This window comes from Lynx rufus, unplaced genomic scaffold (assembly GCF_022079265.1).
Source record: "Lynx rufus isolate CCGP_SWC_20201006 ecotype Redwood Valley unplaced genomic scaffold, mLynRuf1.p SCAF_2, whole genome shotgun sequence".
Taxonomy (NCBI): Eukaryota; Metazoa; Chordata; class Mammalia; order Carnivora; family Felidae; genus Lynx; species Lynx rufus.
In genome coordinates this window covers 171,589,963-171,607,437 of record NW_025814834.1, presented here as the reverse complement: position 1 = coordinate 171,607,437, position 17,475 = coordinate 171,589,963, and the positions used below count along the sequence as shown (strand labels likewise).

The following is a 17,475-nucleotide window of genomic DNA, read 5'->3' as shown; positions in this document are numbered from 1 at the left end:
ACTTTAGATCTCTCGTGAGTGACATCATCAATATATGTCCTTTGATGACTGGCTTACTTAGTATAATATTCTCGAAATTCATCCATGTTGTAACATGTGATAGGATCTCATTTTTTTTTAAGGCTGTGTGACATTCCACTGTGTGTGTATAACCACATTTCCTTTATCCATCTGTTCGTGGACATTTGGGTTGTTCATACCTCTTGGCTATTGTGAATAATGCTGTAATGAACATGAGTGTATAAATATCTCTTAAGATTCTGCTTTGAGTTCTTATGGATAAATACCCAGAAGTGGACTTGCTGGATCATATGGTAATTTTTAATTTTTTCAGGAGGTTTGGTATTGTGTTACATAGTGGCTGTACCATTTATGTTCCTAATTGCCTCCAGATTTTTAAAGAAGTGTGAACACCCTAGGGACTAAATCCCTACCCACATCCTGTCCTTGTCTCTGTAAGGTTAGCATATGAAGAGAGTTAGAAGGTACCAGTGGATCAACAAATTCTTTGCGACAAACCTTGAATGGTTTCCAGCCATTCTCAGAAACTAATTGCTCCCTGCAAATCTGCATAGTCTGGGAAGTCAAAGACTTAAAGGAGGTGATACCCATACTAAGCCTGAAGGTCCTAGAAGTTAGATGGGCAAAGACAAAAAGAAGGGCTTCCAGGTAGATAGAACAGCCTGGAAAACCCAGCACTGAAGAGGACTCCTGCAGAGAATTCCTATTGCTTCCTTGTGGCTCAAGCCTAAAGCTCTTCTAAAAAAAATCCACGTTTTTGACTTTTATTTCATTGTTAGTTTTTCTTTGGAAGTATGTGGTAATCTCCCCCAGGCAGACTGCACAGGCCAGGCTGTTAGAGACTGAGATGACCATCTCTTCTCACAAGGGAAGATATGAACTCAATACCAAGATTCTGAACATCTTTATGCTAAAACAGACATTCTCTGACTGTGTACAGTTTGTGGTCTCAGTGGGAAAGCCAGGCATTAAAGAAAGAATTGTGAGTTATATATAAGGAAGTGTACTGTGTTTTCTGGGAACTGCAGAAAGGGGATTGAGAAGCCTTGGAAGGTTCATCATAGGAAACAGACTTAAGATGAGACGTGGAAGAAGTCAAGAAATAATAGATAACAGCCACAGCCAGTTTTGGAATTAGAGGGGAGAAGTTACAATTTCTTGGTAAATTTGCTCAAGGTTAATAAGGAACGTGATGTTTTCCTTTTGCCAGTTTTTAGGGTCAGATCAGTGCATGCAGATCCCCCACTCAAGTCTGAAGAATAAATTCAAGCTGCTAAAAGTAAATAATTTGATATTTGTTGCCTTAGAGTTCTCTGAGCTGCACAGTGCAGCCTCCAAGCCAGACAGGGATGACAAATGTTCCTAAGCCTAAGGACAGTGCCTGGGAAGCAGAATCAGAAGGTGACAATTTAGAGGTCTTGGGATTCTGTGATAAGCTGAGGGTACCTGCATCTTACTTGTGAAAGGGAAGGAAGGGGAAGTTACCCATCATTTATCACTGAAACATCACAGCTGTTAGAACATTGGTTTTGGGTTTTTTGTTTGTTTGTTTGTTTTTATTTAAGTTTATTTATTTTGAGAGAGAACACGGGAGGGAGAGAGAATCCCAAGCAGACTCTGCAAGAGTCTGAGCCAAGAAATGACTGAGCCAAATCAAGAGTCAGATGCTCCAGGCGCCCTTAGAGCAATGATTTTTTAAAAAGTGATTTGTAGGGGCACCTGGGTGGCTCTGTCAGTTAAATGCCAGACTTCAGCTCAGGGCATGATCTCGCAGTTTGTGGGTTCAAGCCCCGCATCGGGCTCTGTGCTGACAGCTCGGAGCCTGAAGCCTGCTTTTGGATTCTGTGTCTCCCTCTCTCTCTCTGCCCCTCCCCTGTTTGTGCTCTGTGTCTCTCTCATACAAAAATAAAAAATGAACATTTGTAAAAATTAAAATAAAAGGTGATTTGCATACCTTGTGCAATTTTAGAGTACAATGATTTTTATTTTCTGCTTGTGTCCCTTAAATGATATCTTTTCATTAAAAGTCTTAGTAATCATCATTTTAGTTGCTGCATGATTCCTCAGACAAATATACCATCATTTGTTACATCTTTCTCCTGCCTTTGGACATTTTGGTTTTACTTCTGTAGTCAGCATAAGCATAAAATTGGAAGTTTTTAAGATTGGAACATTCCCTTTTTTCAGCCCTATAGGACTCCTGCCGTAGGACTGTCTAGCAGGACTGGAATGAGTGGATCAAAGAGCATGGTCATTTTATGGCTTTTGCTAAATATTATCCATATTCCTTTCAAAAACCGTGTTCGCGGTTTCAGCTGTCTCAACTCCCAAGGGCCAGCTCACCTCTGGCTGCCAACAAAGGATGTAATTGAAAACACATTACAATAGGAAAAAAGTGGTACCTATGTAACTTTCAAAATTCTAGTGAGAATACAAACCTGGTTGCATTATGTCACGGGGTATTATGATGAGGCTCCATACCTATTTATCTACTTGTAGCTTGTGATTTTTTTTTTTTAATTTTTTTTTTTCAACGTTTATTTATTTTTGGGACAGAGAGAGACAGAGCATGAACGGGGGAGGGGCAGAGAGAGAGGGAGACACAGAATCGGAAACAGGCTCCAGGCTCTGAGCCATCAGCCCAGAGCCTGACGCGGGGCTCGAACTCCCGGACTGCGAGATCGTGACCTGGCTGAAGTCGGACGCTTAACCGACTGCGCCACCCAGGCGCCCCTGTGATTTTTTTTTAAGTGTACATCTTTAAGGACTTGTTCTCTCACATTTCCCTGCATTGCTGAACTGGGCCTCTTTCTACCCACTAAATCTTTTATCTCCTCTAGTTTCATGTTTTTAACTTCCGTTGGTTTTAGCCTTTGTCTCATTTACATTAAATAGCCTTCATCATATTTCCTTTAGGGTTTCTAAAATTTATTAAAAATTTTTGTTTTGGGGTGCCTAGGTGCCTCAGTTGGTTGAGGGCTACTCAGTTGGTTGACCTACTCTTGGTTTTGGTTCAGGTCATGATCTCACGGTTCGTGGGATCGAGCCCTGTGTTGGGCTCTGCACGGAGCTCTGTGCTGTCGGTCTGCTTGGGATTCTCTTCCTCTCTCTGCCTCTCACCCACTTGTGCATATGCACTCTCTCAAATAAACTTTAATTTTTTTGTTTCATTTCTTTTACCAATATTTACCTTTTTCTTATTCTTAATGTAGTTTAATTCCCTTCTTTTACTCATTTTCTATTTCACTTTAGGGTTATATTTATGTCTCCTTGCTCTTCTGGGTTTCACTTTAGTTTGTGTTTAGAGCAGAGCTGGAGAAGACAGTTCTCTAGGGAAGAAGTGTGGAGAGGACCTAGTGTGTTTACAAACAAATTTTGAGGCCACCACTGCCCTTAAACTCCCTCTAATTCTAATCCCTGTGCGGTGGGGACCCTCCCTTCACCCCAACCCACAAAAGGAGTCCAAGAAGCTAAGGGAGGAGCCTGCTCAGAGAGCCTTCCCCCTCCCCCTACCTTCTAGCCAAGCTCCCCGAATTTCCTGGCTAAACAGCTTGGAGCCCTATACTAGGGTTTTCCAGCACCTCTTACCTACCTAACCTAAAAAAAGATAGCCGGTATGCATATGCTTGGGCCCTAAAGCTGGGCATGGACTGATGGAGTGCGGTTGTTTGGGGAGAGGTGGGGATGAGTCTGGATGTCCACCTGTATATAATAAGAACCCTCCAAAGAATGCACAGCAGGTAGGAGGAGGCGTTTGGCAGTGGCCCAGAGGTGATTCTCCTGTCCAACGACCTGGTATGGAACTCGGACAGGCCTGAGAATTCTGAACTAGAACGTGGCATGCTATGTCCTTATGAAGGCATATTTGTAGTACTTTGCTAGGCTTATAATTTTTAAATGTTCACAGGTAGGATGTGTGGGCCTCCCTTTGTATTCTTGCTCTAGAGTTAGAGGTGAGCCATTCTGATTTACTGAAACATGGGAGCTTTTGAAGGGTTACATTTAGGGGAATGTTCTGATCAAAACTATGCTCAGAGACTTTGGTGGTGAATTTTTTAAAAATGGAATTAAAGGAGAAGATCCTAGGATAAAGAAGGAGGTAGCTAAAACTTAGGGGGAAGAAGAAGACCTGATTAAACAAGATACAAATTAAGTACAGAAAAATTATTTTTACCTTTAGTCAGAGGTAAAGAATAGAAACAAAGGTATAAGTTTTAAGATTAAGCGGACAAAATAGGGGCGTCTGGGTAGCTCAGTCGGTTGAGCATCTGACTTCAGCTCAGGTCATGATCTCACTGCTCGGCTCATGAGTTTGAGCCCCACGTCAGGCTCTGTGCTGACAGCTCAGAGCCTGGAGCCTGCTTCAGATTCTGTGTCTCCCTCTCTCTCTGCCCTTCCCCCACTAATGCTCTGTCTCTCTCTCAAAATAATCATTAAAAAAAAAGGGGGGGCAAAATGATGTATACCTTAAACTTCTACAAGTGTTATATGTCAATTATGCCTCAAAAATAATTGGGGGGGGTCTCCTAGGTGGCTTAATCAGTTGAGCATATGACTCTTGATTTTGGCTCAGGTTATGACCTCAGGGTTGTGGGATCAAGTCCTGCATCAGGCTCCATGCTGAGTATAGAGCCTACTTAAGATTCTCTCTCTCGTTCCCTCCCTCTGCCCCTCTACCCCACTCACACACTCTTTCTCTCCTTAAAAAGAAAATGATTAATATAAAGGAAAGGACAGAAAGTTCAACCAACACAGAGTTAGAAGCAACAGAATGCATCCAGGTGATGCACTATGGAGCATTCTTACCAACTGTGCAGGCTGGATTCTTCATACAGTCCTTTCTTTCAAGGTTTTCACTTTGAAGGCCAAGGCCAAACTTTGTAGTTGAAGCTGATGATTTCCAGATTCAGGGAACTTTTTTGAGGAGTCATGCAGATTTGCTGCACCTGCCATCCCAAGGTAAAGGAGTATTTTGGTCCATGATGTCAAAGCCACACACTGTGTCAGCTCAAGTTCTTCAAAGGAAATACAAAAACCTTGGGACCTTGAACTGCTAAACAGATTTACTACTCCAGTGTTGCCCAGTCTTGATTAAGATACTGCGTGACTTTTCCTTCTCTGTTTCTCTTCTTTATCACTTTTGGTTTTACACAGAATTCGTTTTTTAATCATCAAAGCTAAAGACATAGCAAAAAAAAATAACGACATTATCACTTGAAGCTTATCACCGTCTGCTGTTCACCACTTAATCATGATGACACCATAACTCTAGCAAAAAGTCCAAAGAATTATTCACCCTCCCAAGCACACCAGTGGAATTGTAATATACTGGACAGTTAGAAGAACAATGGAGGTAGATCATCTTATTTAAACTTTTGAGATAATATAACAATTCAGACGTGGAAAACCCTTGTGAAATTTTCTTTCTTGTTTGGTAACAAGATCATTAATCCTTACAGCATACTGTAAGGTTTAAAGAGTAGAGTAAGCAATAAGGCGCCTGGGTGGCTCAGTTGGTTGAGCTTCCGACTTCCGCTCAGGTCATGATCTCTTGGTTTGTGAATTTGAGACCCGCGTCGGGCTCTGTGCTGACAGCTTGGAGCCTGGAGCCTGCTTCGGATTCTGTGTCTCCCTCTCTCTCTGCCCCTTGCCTGCTCACCTGTCTCCATCTCTCAAAAATAAACAAACATTAAATTAAAAAAAAAAAGAGTAAGCAAGAGTACTAGATAATACATTTGAAACATAAAAGACTACTGTAACCTTTACAGGCATAAAGTTGAAGTTTCAAGCAAGCCTAGATGATCTCCAGTTTTCATCAGAACTATAAATAGACCAACATCTAAATAAGCAGGTATCCCCAGGGGCCCCTGGCTGGCTCAGTCAGAAGAGCATGTGACTCTTGATCTCAGGATCATAAGTTGGAGTCCCACAATGACTGTAGAGATTACTCAATAAACAGCACTCTTATCTACTCCAGAGAACCTGTTATACTTTGAACATTCATGTGGGTACTATAAAGATAGCGACCTGAATCACTTACCTGAAATTTCTTGCCTGCTTTCATGATTTTAGTCTTCTTTTTCAATGGGTGCATGATTTCCTGAAACGTATGAATCTTCTGAGTACAGTTCATCTGGAAAAAACTTCCCTGTCCCACCTGCAGTTAATGAGATCTGCAGCCATCTTTTTCCTTCCATTCTAACATGCTCTCCGAACAAAATCTGGATTTGCAAATCAGAGAGGCAAAGTTATCGAGTCTCCCTATTGCATAGAACAGTGGGAGGGCTAACCAAAATGTCTTTAGTGGTAACATTTGTAATAGCCTGTCCTGGAGATAACTGTTGGCAGCCTACCGCCTCAGCTGTATATGGGGACACACTGTCCCCACTCAGGCCCTGAAACTGACAGATTGCACGAGGTCCCAGCAGCAGCACCATCCCTCCTTGAAGGCCAAAGGCCTCACAGATTTGCCTGACTTCTAAAGAAAAAAAATTCTGTTACAAAAGTTTCTGTTATCTAATTACTTATACTGGGCTTTGTGCACATTAAACTCCTTGGGTTTACAGCTCTTCTACAAGTAGGAAATGGAGACAGACTTATATCTGAATTACAAAGCTGCAAAGCCAGTGAAATGAAAAACATTAATATAGCCATATCTACAAAGTTGTTCTTTTGGAATTTAATAGTTGTTCACAGCATGATTACCGTCGTCCTACCCACTCCAGAACAGGCTCTCTAGAATTCTGCCTGTCTTTAGGAGACCTGATTCTCACATGGTATTTCTTTTCAAACCCACTGGGGAGCCTGCCTTCCCCCAGCATGCCAAGACAGAAGCAGCTCTCATACTGAGGCAGAAACCTAGAAGATGCTTATATTAGGCTTTTTTTTTCTTATTGGCTCCAAATTAAAACATGAAATTAAATTGTTCCTGGGAACATGTGGACCCCCTCCCCCCATCCATTACTTGAAAAATTATTAACTTTGCAAGCAAACTGTTAAAAAGTTAACATAGCAACAACTTGATGCAAGTAGTGAGTCTCAGGGCGCCTGGGTGGCTGAGTCAGTTGACCATCTGACTCTTGATTTCGGCTCAGGTCATAATCTCACAGTTTGTAGTTTTGAGCCCCTTGTTGGGCTTTGGGCTGACAGGGTGGAGCCTCCTCTCTGCTGTTCCCCTGCTCACATTTCTTTCTCTCTCTCTCTCTCTCTCTCTTTCAGAATAAAATAAACTTTAAGAAAAGACTCCAACAACAATAAAGAACAATTAAAGAAAGAAAGAAGTGAGGCTCAAAAGCAAGATCCTTGCTGTCTCACCCAGAGTAAGGAGGGTGTGGTCCTGCCCCTCCAGCACCAGAGCCCCTCCCACCTCTGCTAAGGGGTTTAGGAACAGAAGAATCTGTGTTCCAAGCAGAGCCTAGGTGCACCAGGGGCAGAAAGCTTATGGGTCTTTAGGGGTTTTAATCATCATTGCCTGTTGATGCTTCCAGGGATTCTGGATTTGAGCATTGTCATCTGGCAGTAGGTCTCTCCAGATGAAGATAGGACTCTGCTGGGAGGAAAGATATATGTCAAACTCTCTGCCATTCAAGAGTTTATATTCTAATTAGGAAATTTTTAATTTAAAAAGCTGTGTGTGCTCAAAAGACAGTGAAAACAAGTTTAAAAATTAAATCAAGGTAGGGGTGCCTGGGTGGCTCAGTCAGTTGAGCGTCAGGTCATGATCTCACGGTTTGTGAATTCGTTGGGCTCTGTGCTAACTGAGCCTGGAACCTGCTTTGGATTCTGTGTCTCCTCCTCTCTCTGCCCCTCCCCTGCTCATGCTCTGTTTCTCTGTCTCTCAATAATAAATAAAGGTTTAAAAAATTAAATCAAGGCAACAAAGATTTTAAAGAGATTGTCACTGGTTTCTGTCTTCTCTCATTACACTTCCCCATCCAGCCTCTCTGGACTGGCAGCTCTAAGAACACATTGCACTCTTCCTTTGCCTTGTCCATAGGCTGCTCCCGGGAACTTCAAAGCCCTCCTCCCCATTGTCACCTGGAAATTCCTTCCACTTAGCAGTTAGTATCACCTCCTCCAGGAAGCTCTCTTCAGCCCCAGCCTGGAGACAGGCAATTGAAAGACCACATTGGCGAAACCTGGAAGACTGATGGTCCCTTGTAGACAGCAGGGTGCTTGACTGGAGCTTTTTTCTTTCTTTTTTTTTTTTCTAAAGTAACTTTTACCCCCAACGTGGGGCCAGAACTCACAACCCCCACAGATCAAGAGTCACATTCTCTACTGACTGACCCAGCCAGGTGCCCCTTGGCTGTAGCCTTTTTTTTTTTAATTATTTTTATTTTTTTAATGTTTATTTATTCTTGAGAGAGAGGGAAACACAGAATCTGAAGCAGGCTCCAGGCTCTGAGCTGTTAGCACAGATCCCAACATGGGCCTGAACCCACAAACTACAAGATCATGACCTGAGCCACCATCCAGGCACCCCGGCTGTAGCTTTTTAAATGCTGACTTAGGTAAGGATTGGTCCCAAGGTGGCACATGGCTGAGATAGCAGGTAATAGTCCATTGGCTCACCAAAAGCCTGCCAGCCAAGAGGGGTCTAATAAGCTATCCGTTTCCTAGACAAGCCCTTAAAAAACAGTGGGTCCTCAAAATGAAGTGTCTACACTTTTACCTACACTCCCCACCTGATTTCTTTATATTCCACATGAAAAAATTTTAAGTGTCTTAAAAGGTGTTTGGGGAAGTGCTTACTTTTCTTGGGCAGTGACTTGTCCCTGCCCCCATGTGATCATCTTCTCCCTAGGCTTCCCTGTGTTGCTGCCTTTCTCTCCTCCCTAGCCTTGAGTCTGTCTCTTGGAGCTAGGTGTAGAAACAAAAATCAGATTGGCTTCAAGTAGTCACTGCAGCCTGTTGTTCCCTTTGTGTGCCAGAGGAGGCAGTCACAGAGAACAGATTCTGGCAGAGCAGGTGAGGCTGGAAACCTTAATGACTTGAGTCATGGCTGGTAAGAGAATCACCCGCGTCCTATTTATGGTTAATTCTGCTATTCTTTCTTCCTTCAAATATCTGAAGTGTATTTATTTTAACATCTCTTTTAGATTTTTCTGGTAGCTTTACTTTAGGAGGGAGTTCTCCCATTTAAGTATGTGAATTGTACTTAATGGCATTGGAGTTCTTCACATATATCCTACTTATTCAAGAACTTTGTTGTTACATGACTTTGTGGAGGTCTCCATTTGGGGCAACTCCATTTGGTTGCCTTTGCTCAGGTTCTTTTTTTTTTTTTTTTTAAGTTTATTTATTTTGAGCGAAAGAGCACGAGCAAGGGAGGGGAAGATGGAGAGAGAGGATACCAAGCAGGCTCCATGCTATTAGCAAGGAGCCTGATGCAGGGCTCATCATAACCTGAGCTGAAATCAAGAGTTAGGCACCCAACCAACTGAACTACCCAGGTGCCACTTTGTTAATTTTTAAAATAATCTCTTTGCTCACTTTTATTTTTCTAGTAGGCTTAAGCTGGTGTTTTGTTTTTGTTTTTGTTTTTTTGATGTGCAATCATATGCTTTGTAAATAATGATGATTTTGCAACCTCCTATTAATTACACGTTTTAATTCAGTCCTTTTCTATTGGCAGGAGCTTCTAGAATAACATTCAATAACACTGTTAGTATTAGGCCCTCTGTTGAATCTGACTTGATCAGAAATGTTTCTGGTGTTTTAGCATTTTAAACACATCCTGGCTTTGGTTTTGAGAAATACTTTCACTAAGATAAAGGAATACCTTTCATTTTCTTTTTTTTTTTTTTTTCGGAAAGATTTTGTTTATTATTTAGGAGAGAGACGGGGGAGGAGAGAGAGAGAGAGAGAGAGAGAGAGAGAGAGAGAGAGAGAATATGAGTCTCAAGTAGTCTCCACGTTCAGTGCAGAGCCTGACACAGGACTCTATCTCACAACCTGGGGATCTCAATCTTAGCTGAAATCAAGAGTCAGACACTCGGCCACCCAGGCACCCCTTAAAGATTTTATTTTTTTTATAATAATTTTCTTTAATGTTATTTTATTTTTGACACAGACAGAGTATGAGCGGGGGAGGGGCAGAGAGAGAGGGAGACACAGAATCCGAAGCAGGCTCCAGGCTCTGAGCTGTCAGCACAGAGCCTGACACAGGCCTCGAACTCACAGACCGCGAGATCATGACCTGAGCGGAAGTTGGACGCTCAACCGACTGAGCCATCCAGGTCCTCCTAAAGATTTTATTTTTAAGTAATCTCTACAGCCAATGTGGGGGTGCAACTCACAACCGCGAGATCGAGAGTCACATGCTCTGCTGACAGAGCCAGCCGAGAACCTCTATTTTCATTTTATTAAGAAGCTTATAAGGAGGAATAGGTGTACAAATCTTTTTTAAAAAAATTTTTTTTTCAACGTTTATTTATTTTTGGGACAGAGAGAGACAGAGCATGAACGGGGGAGGGGCAGAGAGAGAGGGAGACACAGAATCAGAAACAGGCTCCAGGCTCTGAGCCATCAGCCCAGAGCCTGACGCGGGGCTCGAACTCACGGACTGCGAGATCGTGACCTGGCTGAAGTCGGACGTTTAACCGACTGCACCACCCAGGCGCCCCATAGGTGTACAAATCTTAATGAATGCATTTTTAAAAAAATTTTTTTTAACGTTTATTTTTGAGACAGAGACAGAGCATGAACAGGGGAGGGGCAGAGAGAGAGGGAGACACAGAATCTGAAATGGGCTCCAGGCTCTGAGCTGTCAGCACAGAGCCGGACGCGGGGCTCGAACTCACCGACCGTGAGATCATGACCTGAGCCGAAGTCGGCTGCTTAACCAACTGAGCCACTCAGGCACCCCAATGAATGCATTTTTGATTAAGTAAAGTCTCTGACTTACTTAAGATTAATTTATATTACTAAATTTCTTAATATGAGACCATCCTTGATTCCTTGATTCCTGAAATTAACTTTACTTGGTCTTGGTGTGTTATTTAATGTACGGCTGGCTTGATTTGATATATACAATTTATATGTGGTTTGTGTGTGTATATTCTTAAACTTTTTCAACTCACTTTACAAGTAAAATTGTCTGCAGTTTTGTCTTTATTAGGTTCTCAGATCAGTCATTTGTCAGTTTTGTAAAATGAGTCAAGGTATTTCCTTTACTTCTCTGTGCTCTTGAATAGTTTAAATTTTTTTTTTTCAACGTTTATTTATTTTTGGGACAGAGAGAGACAGAGCATGAACGGGGGAGGGGCAGAGAGAGAGGGAGACACAGAATCGGAAACAGGCTTCAGGCTCTGAGCCATCAGCCCAGAGCCTGACGCGGGGCTCGAACTCACGGACCGCGAGATCGTGACCTGGCTGAAGTCGGACGCTTAACCGACTGCGCCACCCAGGCGCCCCTCTTGAATAGTTTAAACAGCATCAAAAAATCTGTTCATTCAGTATTTGAAAGGTTCACATGTGAAATGATCTAGGGCTGATTGGAGGAGAATTGTGTTTATTTCTACGTGTTATTGTTTAAGGTTTCCTTGTGTTTCCAACCCAGTTTTGGGAATATGTAGTTTCATGAAAGATCATCAATTTCGTTCAGACTTTCAAATGTATTAAGTTATAGTGGTATATAATGTCTCCTACTTATCTGTATTTCCGCTAACAAGTTTCCCTTTATCTTAATTTTGTGTTTTTGTGTTCTTTTCCGTTTCTTCTGTAAAGTTAGCTAGCACACCCGTATGTTCAGCGATTCAGCTTTTTGACTTATAAACTCATTTTTTGTTTTTGTAATCATTGATTTCTGATTTTAATTTTACTGCTATCCTTATTTTACTTTCTTTGGGTTTATTTTATTGTTTTTCTATCTTCTTGGAATAGGTGACTCTTCATGTATTTTTTTCTGTTACCAGCAGTTACTGTATAATGGGATTTTCCTCCGAGGTAGTGATACGTGCCATGTATTGACCTCCAGGATATTACACCCACTGGAGATGTCCTTTTGGGATTTACTTACTTCAGTGTGTTTTGCTACTTCAAACCTAAAGAACTAAATGAGAACCCTGGGTGAGATCTGAACGTGCAGAAATTGGGCACGAAAAGATTTCTTGGGTAATAGCAGACAAAACATTGTAAGCAAGTTCTCAGAGGCCAGAAAAGCATAGAGGTGGTGTCGAGCTAGAGGGTATGTCAAGCAGGGTAGTGATGGCTGTTTGGAAGGCAGACCAAATCGGATCTTGAATCCAGGGCTAGAGTTTAGAGAAATTCTGTAGGCAGTGGGGAGCCCTTGTTTAGAGTTGCATGCCCTGAGATCAGAAGGAATTCAGGCAGGTGCCTGGATCAGGGTGTTGGACACAGTCAATAGCATAGGGTGTCAGGCACTCCAGCATAGTCGTTACCCAAAGCCAGGTGGGTCAGGAAAAGGTGTTAGGAGTGGAAATGATTTGGATGAAAGTAACATTGGAGTCCTGAGGATTCTGAGGAGAAAGGGGAAAAGCGTTGAGGATGAAACCTTTTTTTTTTTTTAAGTTTTAAATTTTAATTCCAGTGTGGTTGACAGTGTTATATTTCAGGTGTGCACTATAGTGACTTGACAATTCTATACATTATCCAGTGCTCATCTCCACAAGTGCCCTCCTTAATCCCCTTCACCTATTTGACCCATCCCCATCCCCCCCCCCCTTCTGGTAACCATCAGTTTATTCTCCAGGGTTAAGAGTGTCTTTCTTAGCTTGTGTCTCTCTTATCCTTCCTTTCTTCATTTGTTTTATTTCTTAAATTCCACAGATGAGTAAACTCATATGGCATTTGTCTTTCTCTCACTGACTTTGCTTAGCATTTTACTCTCTAGCTCCATCCATGTTATTGCAAATAGCAAGATTTCATTCTTTTTTATGGTTCAGTAATATTCTATTATATATATATTCACCACATCTTTATCCATTCATCAATTGATGGGCACTTGGGCTGCTTTCATAATTTGACTATTGTAGATAGTGCCACAGTAAACATAGGGGTGCATGTATCCCTTTGAATTAGTGTTCTTGTATTTCTTCAGTAAATGCCCAGTAGTGCAATTACTGGATCAACTATTTTTAATGTTTTGAGGAGCCTCCATGCTGTTTCCTACAGTGGCTGCACCAGTTTGCATTCCCACCAAGAGTGCAGGAGGGTTCCTTTTTCTCTGCATCCTCACCGATACTTATTTCTTGTGTTGTTGATTTTAGCCATTCTGATAGGTGGGAGGTGATATCTCATCATAGTTTTGACTTGCATTTCCCTGATGATGAGTGATGTTGAGCATCTTTTCATGTTTGTGTTGGCCAGAGAATGAAGCCTTTAAAAAGAACTTAAAAAAGAGGAGCCTATGGGTAGAGGCTGGTGGGGGTGGGGGTGAGGGGGCGGTGGGAAGACACCTGGTGGTTAGTGAAAGACCTGGGCCAAAGTCATCCTGACCTCCCTACACCCTTCACTCACTCCCTCCCAGGAGGTGGACACAGAAGCAACAGGGCAGGTCTGGGTGGGCTAGCACCCCTCCCCCCAGCTGGCCTTGGGTGGGGTAAATGCTCTGAGACTCCTTCCTCACCACCACCCCCCCCACCTCCCCAGGAGCTGGTGGCAGCGATGGGGCACTCAGGGTTGGGGGGCGGGTAGGGGGAAGGAAACAGGGGGGAAGGGGTTCAGGCAGCCATAGACAGCTAGGCATTCACCAAAGAGCTGCATGTGTGTAAACAGCTTAACAGAACCAAGTACAGATGCTGTGCAAAAAGGCTAAGGAAATTTTAACAAAAGAATAAAATGTGCAAGAGGTACCGTGTCGGAGATGTGCATGGTCAATTTCTTGAGCTTACTGAACTCTGCAGAACTGGTGGAAAATCACCAGGTACAAACTGTCTGTTCATGGGCGACTGTGTAGACAGAGGCTATTATTCAGTGGAGACTGTGACTCTCCTTGTGGCCTTAAAGGCGTATTACTCAGAACACATTACAATATTGAAAGGAAACCACGAAAGCTGCGAAATTACCCAAGTCTATGGCTTTTATAATGCATGTCTGTGAAAGTATAGAAATGCCGATGTTTGGAAATATGTTACAGATCTATCTGATTATCTTCTACTTACAACTTTAGTAGATGGACAGATATTCTGCCTCCACAGTGGCCTCTCTCCATCCCTAGATGTGCTGGATCATATAAGAGACTTGGATCCTTTACAGGAAGTTCCACATGAGGGCCCAGTGTGTGATGTGTAGTGGTCAGATCCAGATGATTGTGGTGGGTGGGGTATTTCACCATGTGGTGCTGGCTACACATGTGGATAAGACTTTTCTGAAACATTTAACCATGGGAGTGGCCTCACACTGGCTTCTCGATCTCACCAGCTTGTAATGGAGGGATATAATTGGTGTCATGATTAGAATGTGGTTACCATTTTTAGTGCTCCCAGTTACTGTTATCGTTGTGGGAACCAGGCTGCTCTCATGGAATTAGATGACACTTTAAAATACTCCTTCCTTGGGCGCCTGAGTGGCTCATTTGGTTGAGCATCTGACTTCCACTCAGGTCATGACCTCACGATCTCTGCTGTTAGCCCAGAGCCTGCTTCTGATCCTCTGTTCCCCTCTCTCTGCTCCTCCCCCATTGATGTGCGTGCTCTCTCTGTCTCTCAAAAATAAACATTTCAAAAAATAAAACAAAATAAAAAAGATAAAATACTCCTTCCTTCAGTTTGACCCAGCACCTCATGGTGTTGCAACATGACCCAGCCTCATGTTGCACCCCAGACTACTGCCTGTAAATTCCTCCTGGGGAAAACCTGCCTTTGTATGTGGAAGTATACCTGGCTTTTTAAATATGTATATATATTTAAAAACAAACAAAGCAACAGTAATATCTATGTGCTTCCTAGACAGATTGGGATCTGTCTAGGTATTAAACCATATCATGGATCAAAATGTGCCATACTAATGATGAGCATTTAGCAGGATTTGAGACTGAAATTTAGTACAACGCTGTGTTCTAGTTTGGTCAGTCTTACCGGTTTGCCTGCTGTAGTTGTGGTAACCGTTTTCCTCTGGATTATTCAAGCACAAAAGGTAAATAACTCCTTCATCTCCTTTTGCATTTATTTGCAAATTTTAGCTATAGTGTTTAACTGGCATGGATTGATAGAGTTGGAGTTTTATTTTTAAGAAAAACTCACAAGCTAACTTCCCCTTAATCCATTACCTTTTATTTTATTGAAATGTATAGTTAAATTAACTGAAGAAAAAAAAAACTCTTGGGAATATGTTGTCATAACATTTTAATATGTTTCCCTTCGTTTAAACTATAGTTTTATTTTGATCTGCATGTTTCTGTATATTTGTCATGACCGTCCTTGCATCCTATTTGGTGTACTGAGCAAATAAACTTTCCATTTTAAACAAAAACAAAGCAAAAAGAGAAGCCTGAGTTGGAGGTCTGAAGGAGGAGAACCAGAGAGATCAGAGTCCTAAAAGCAGGTGACAGCTACAATGAGTGAAGGAAGGAAAGAAGGCTTCCCGTATTTCCAATTCTACATTTTTTTTTTTAAAGTAAACTCTATGCCCATCGTGGGGCTTGAACTCATGACCCAAAGAGCAAGAGTCCCATGCTCTACTGACTGAGCCAGCCAGGCGCCCCAAATATTTATTTTTTTTAAGTAACCCCTCATTCTCAATTCTAAATGAGTAAATATGTATCACAGAGTGGCGCTTGATGGGATGTAGGTTCCAGAAAGAATGGGCTTTTCACTCCTTCAGATCTTTTTATTTTATTCACAATTAACAAATGAGATGAGAGGATTGTTGATGTGGCTGAGGCTGGGGGGAGGTCAGCTCCCACCTCACCTACTGGGTAGCACACATCCAGGAGAAATTGCCGACCTTGCCGACCGGTACCTTCATTTGGATAATATCAAAGAGAGGGCAGCTGGATTAAAAACAAACAAACAGGGAATGCTTCCCTCATTTCAGAGAGAAAGTTTGCTATAGATTTCCTATAAACCGAGTTCTTTCCTAGGATATTGAAAATACTATTCTATTGATAAAGATTGTGTATATGCAAAGCTTTTCCATGAAATGCTGTGTAAAAACTGCTGTACGGGCCCTCAGTAAATGTTAGTCATCCCCTACCTCCCATTCCCAATAAGCTTCTAGGCATATCAGCCCTGGTGTTTCATCCCAGGGAACTGTGTTCTTCCTGTTTGGAAATTAGATTAGGTCTCCTTGTCTGGGCCAGATGCGTCTGTGTCTCTCCAGCAGAGGCTGTGTGCTGCATTACTTGACCTTTCTACCACACATCAGTACTCACCCCTGCGGGGCTTGCTCATTTTGCCTGATGTCTGCAATAGCATAATCACTTCGGAAGCTTCAGGGCAGGCCTCCTGCTTCCAGACTGCACACAGACCAGGAGGGGCATGGAAAAGGTCACCAGTGCAGTCATATGTGACTTGCCCACTGGCAAATGCTCACACAAACCATGGCAGGCTCTGGGTGAGAAGATTTTAAGCAGTTATTCCAGCCTAATGATGGAGTCAAGCATCAGAGGGAGATGGAAGGTGGAAGAGAAAGACCAAATGGCTTCTAATGGGACCAGTGACTAAAAATCAATCATATTATGAGGGATGACAGTTTCCTGTTGCAGGATTATTTTATAGCATCCTGATGAGAACCTGATAGGTGTCTGGGCACATCAGCTCTGAACCTCCCCGGCTCTCTTCTCCCTCAGTTGGGCCACCTGACCCCTGAGAGTTGAAACCTTCTACACCCACACAGCCACTATCTGCATTAATATGATATTCCCATTCCACTGTCTTCATCAATATACATTAACTATTTCAGGAAACTGGCCCAGAAGATAAAAGTTGAAATAATTTATTCCTCAAACTTTTAAAAAAACCTATTTTTTAAAGTTTATTTACTTATTTATTGTGAGAGAAAGAGCATGAATGGGAGAAGGGGCAGAGAGAGAGAGAGAGAGAGAGAGAGAGAGAGAGATGAGAGAGAGAATCCCAAGTGGGCTTCTTGCTGTCCACAGAGCCCAAAGCAGTGCTCGATCTCATGAAACATGAGATCATGACCTGAGCTGAAATCAAGAATTGGATGTTCAACTGACTGAGCCATCCAGGTGCCCCCCGCAAAAAAAATATTTAAATGATCATTAAATTGTTCAATCAAATGACAATTTTAATTCCCAAGATTTTTTGAACCTCTTACCTTAAAAATGCTCTCCTTGCTATGGACACCAATCTTAAATTATCATATTGTGTTCCTAATCAAATGCTTTATTAAAAGAACTGTTGGGGGTGCTTCGGTGGCTCAGTCGGTTAAGAGTCCAGCTCTTGATTTTGGCTCAGGTCATGATCTCACAGTGTGTGGTGACCTCGAGGAGCCTGCTTGGGATTCTTTCTCTCTGCTCCTCCCCCACTC

General features: G+C 42.4%; 1 pseudogene; it reads left to right on the top strand.

The window, feature by feature from the left end:
- The first annotated feature begins 8,559 nt into the window (after window positions 1–8,559).
- On the top strand, window positions 8,560–14,785 carry LOC124514344 (serine/threonine-protein phosphatase 2A catalytic subunit beta isoform-like; annotated as a pseudogene).
- Window positions 14,786–17,475: the final 2,690 nt, after the last annotated feature.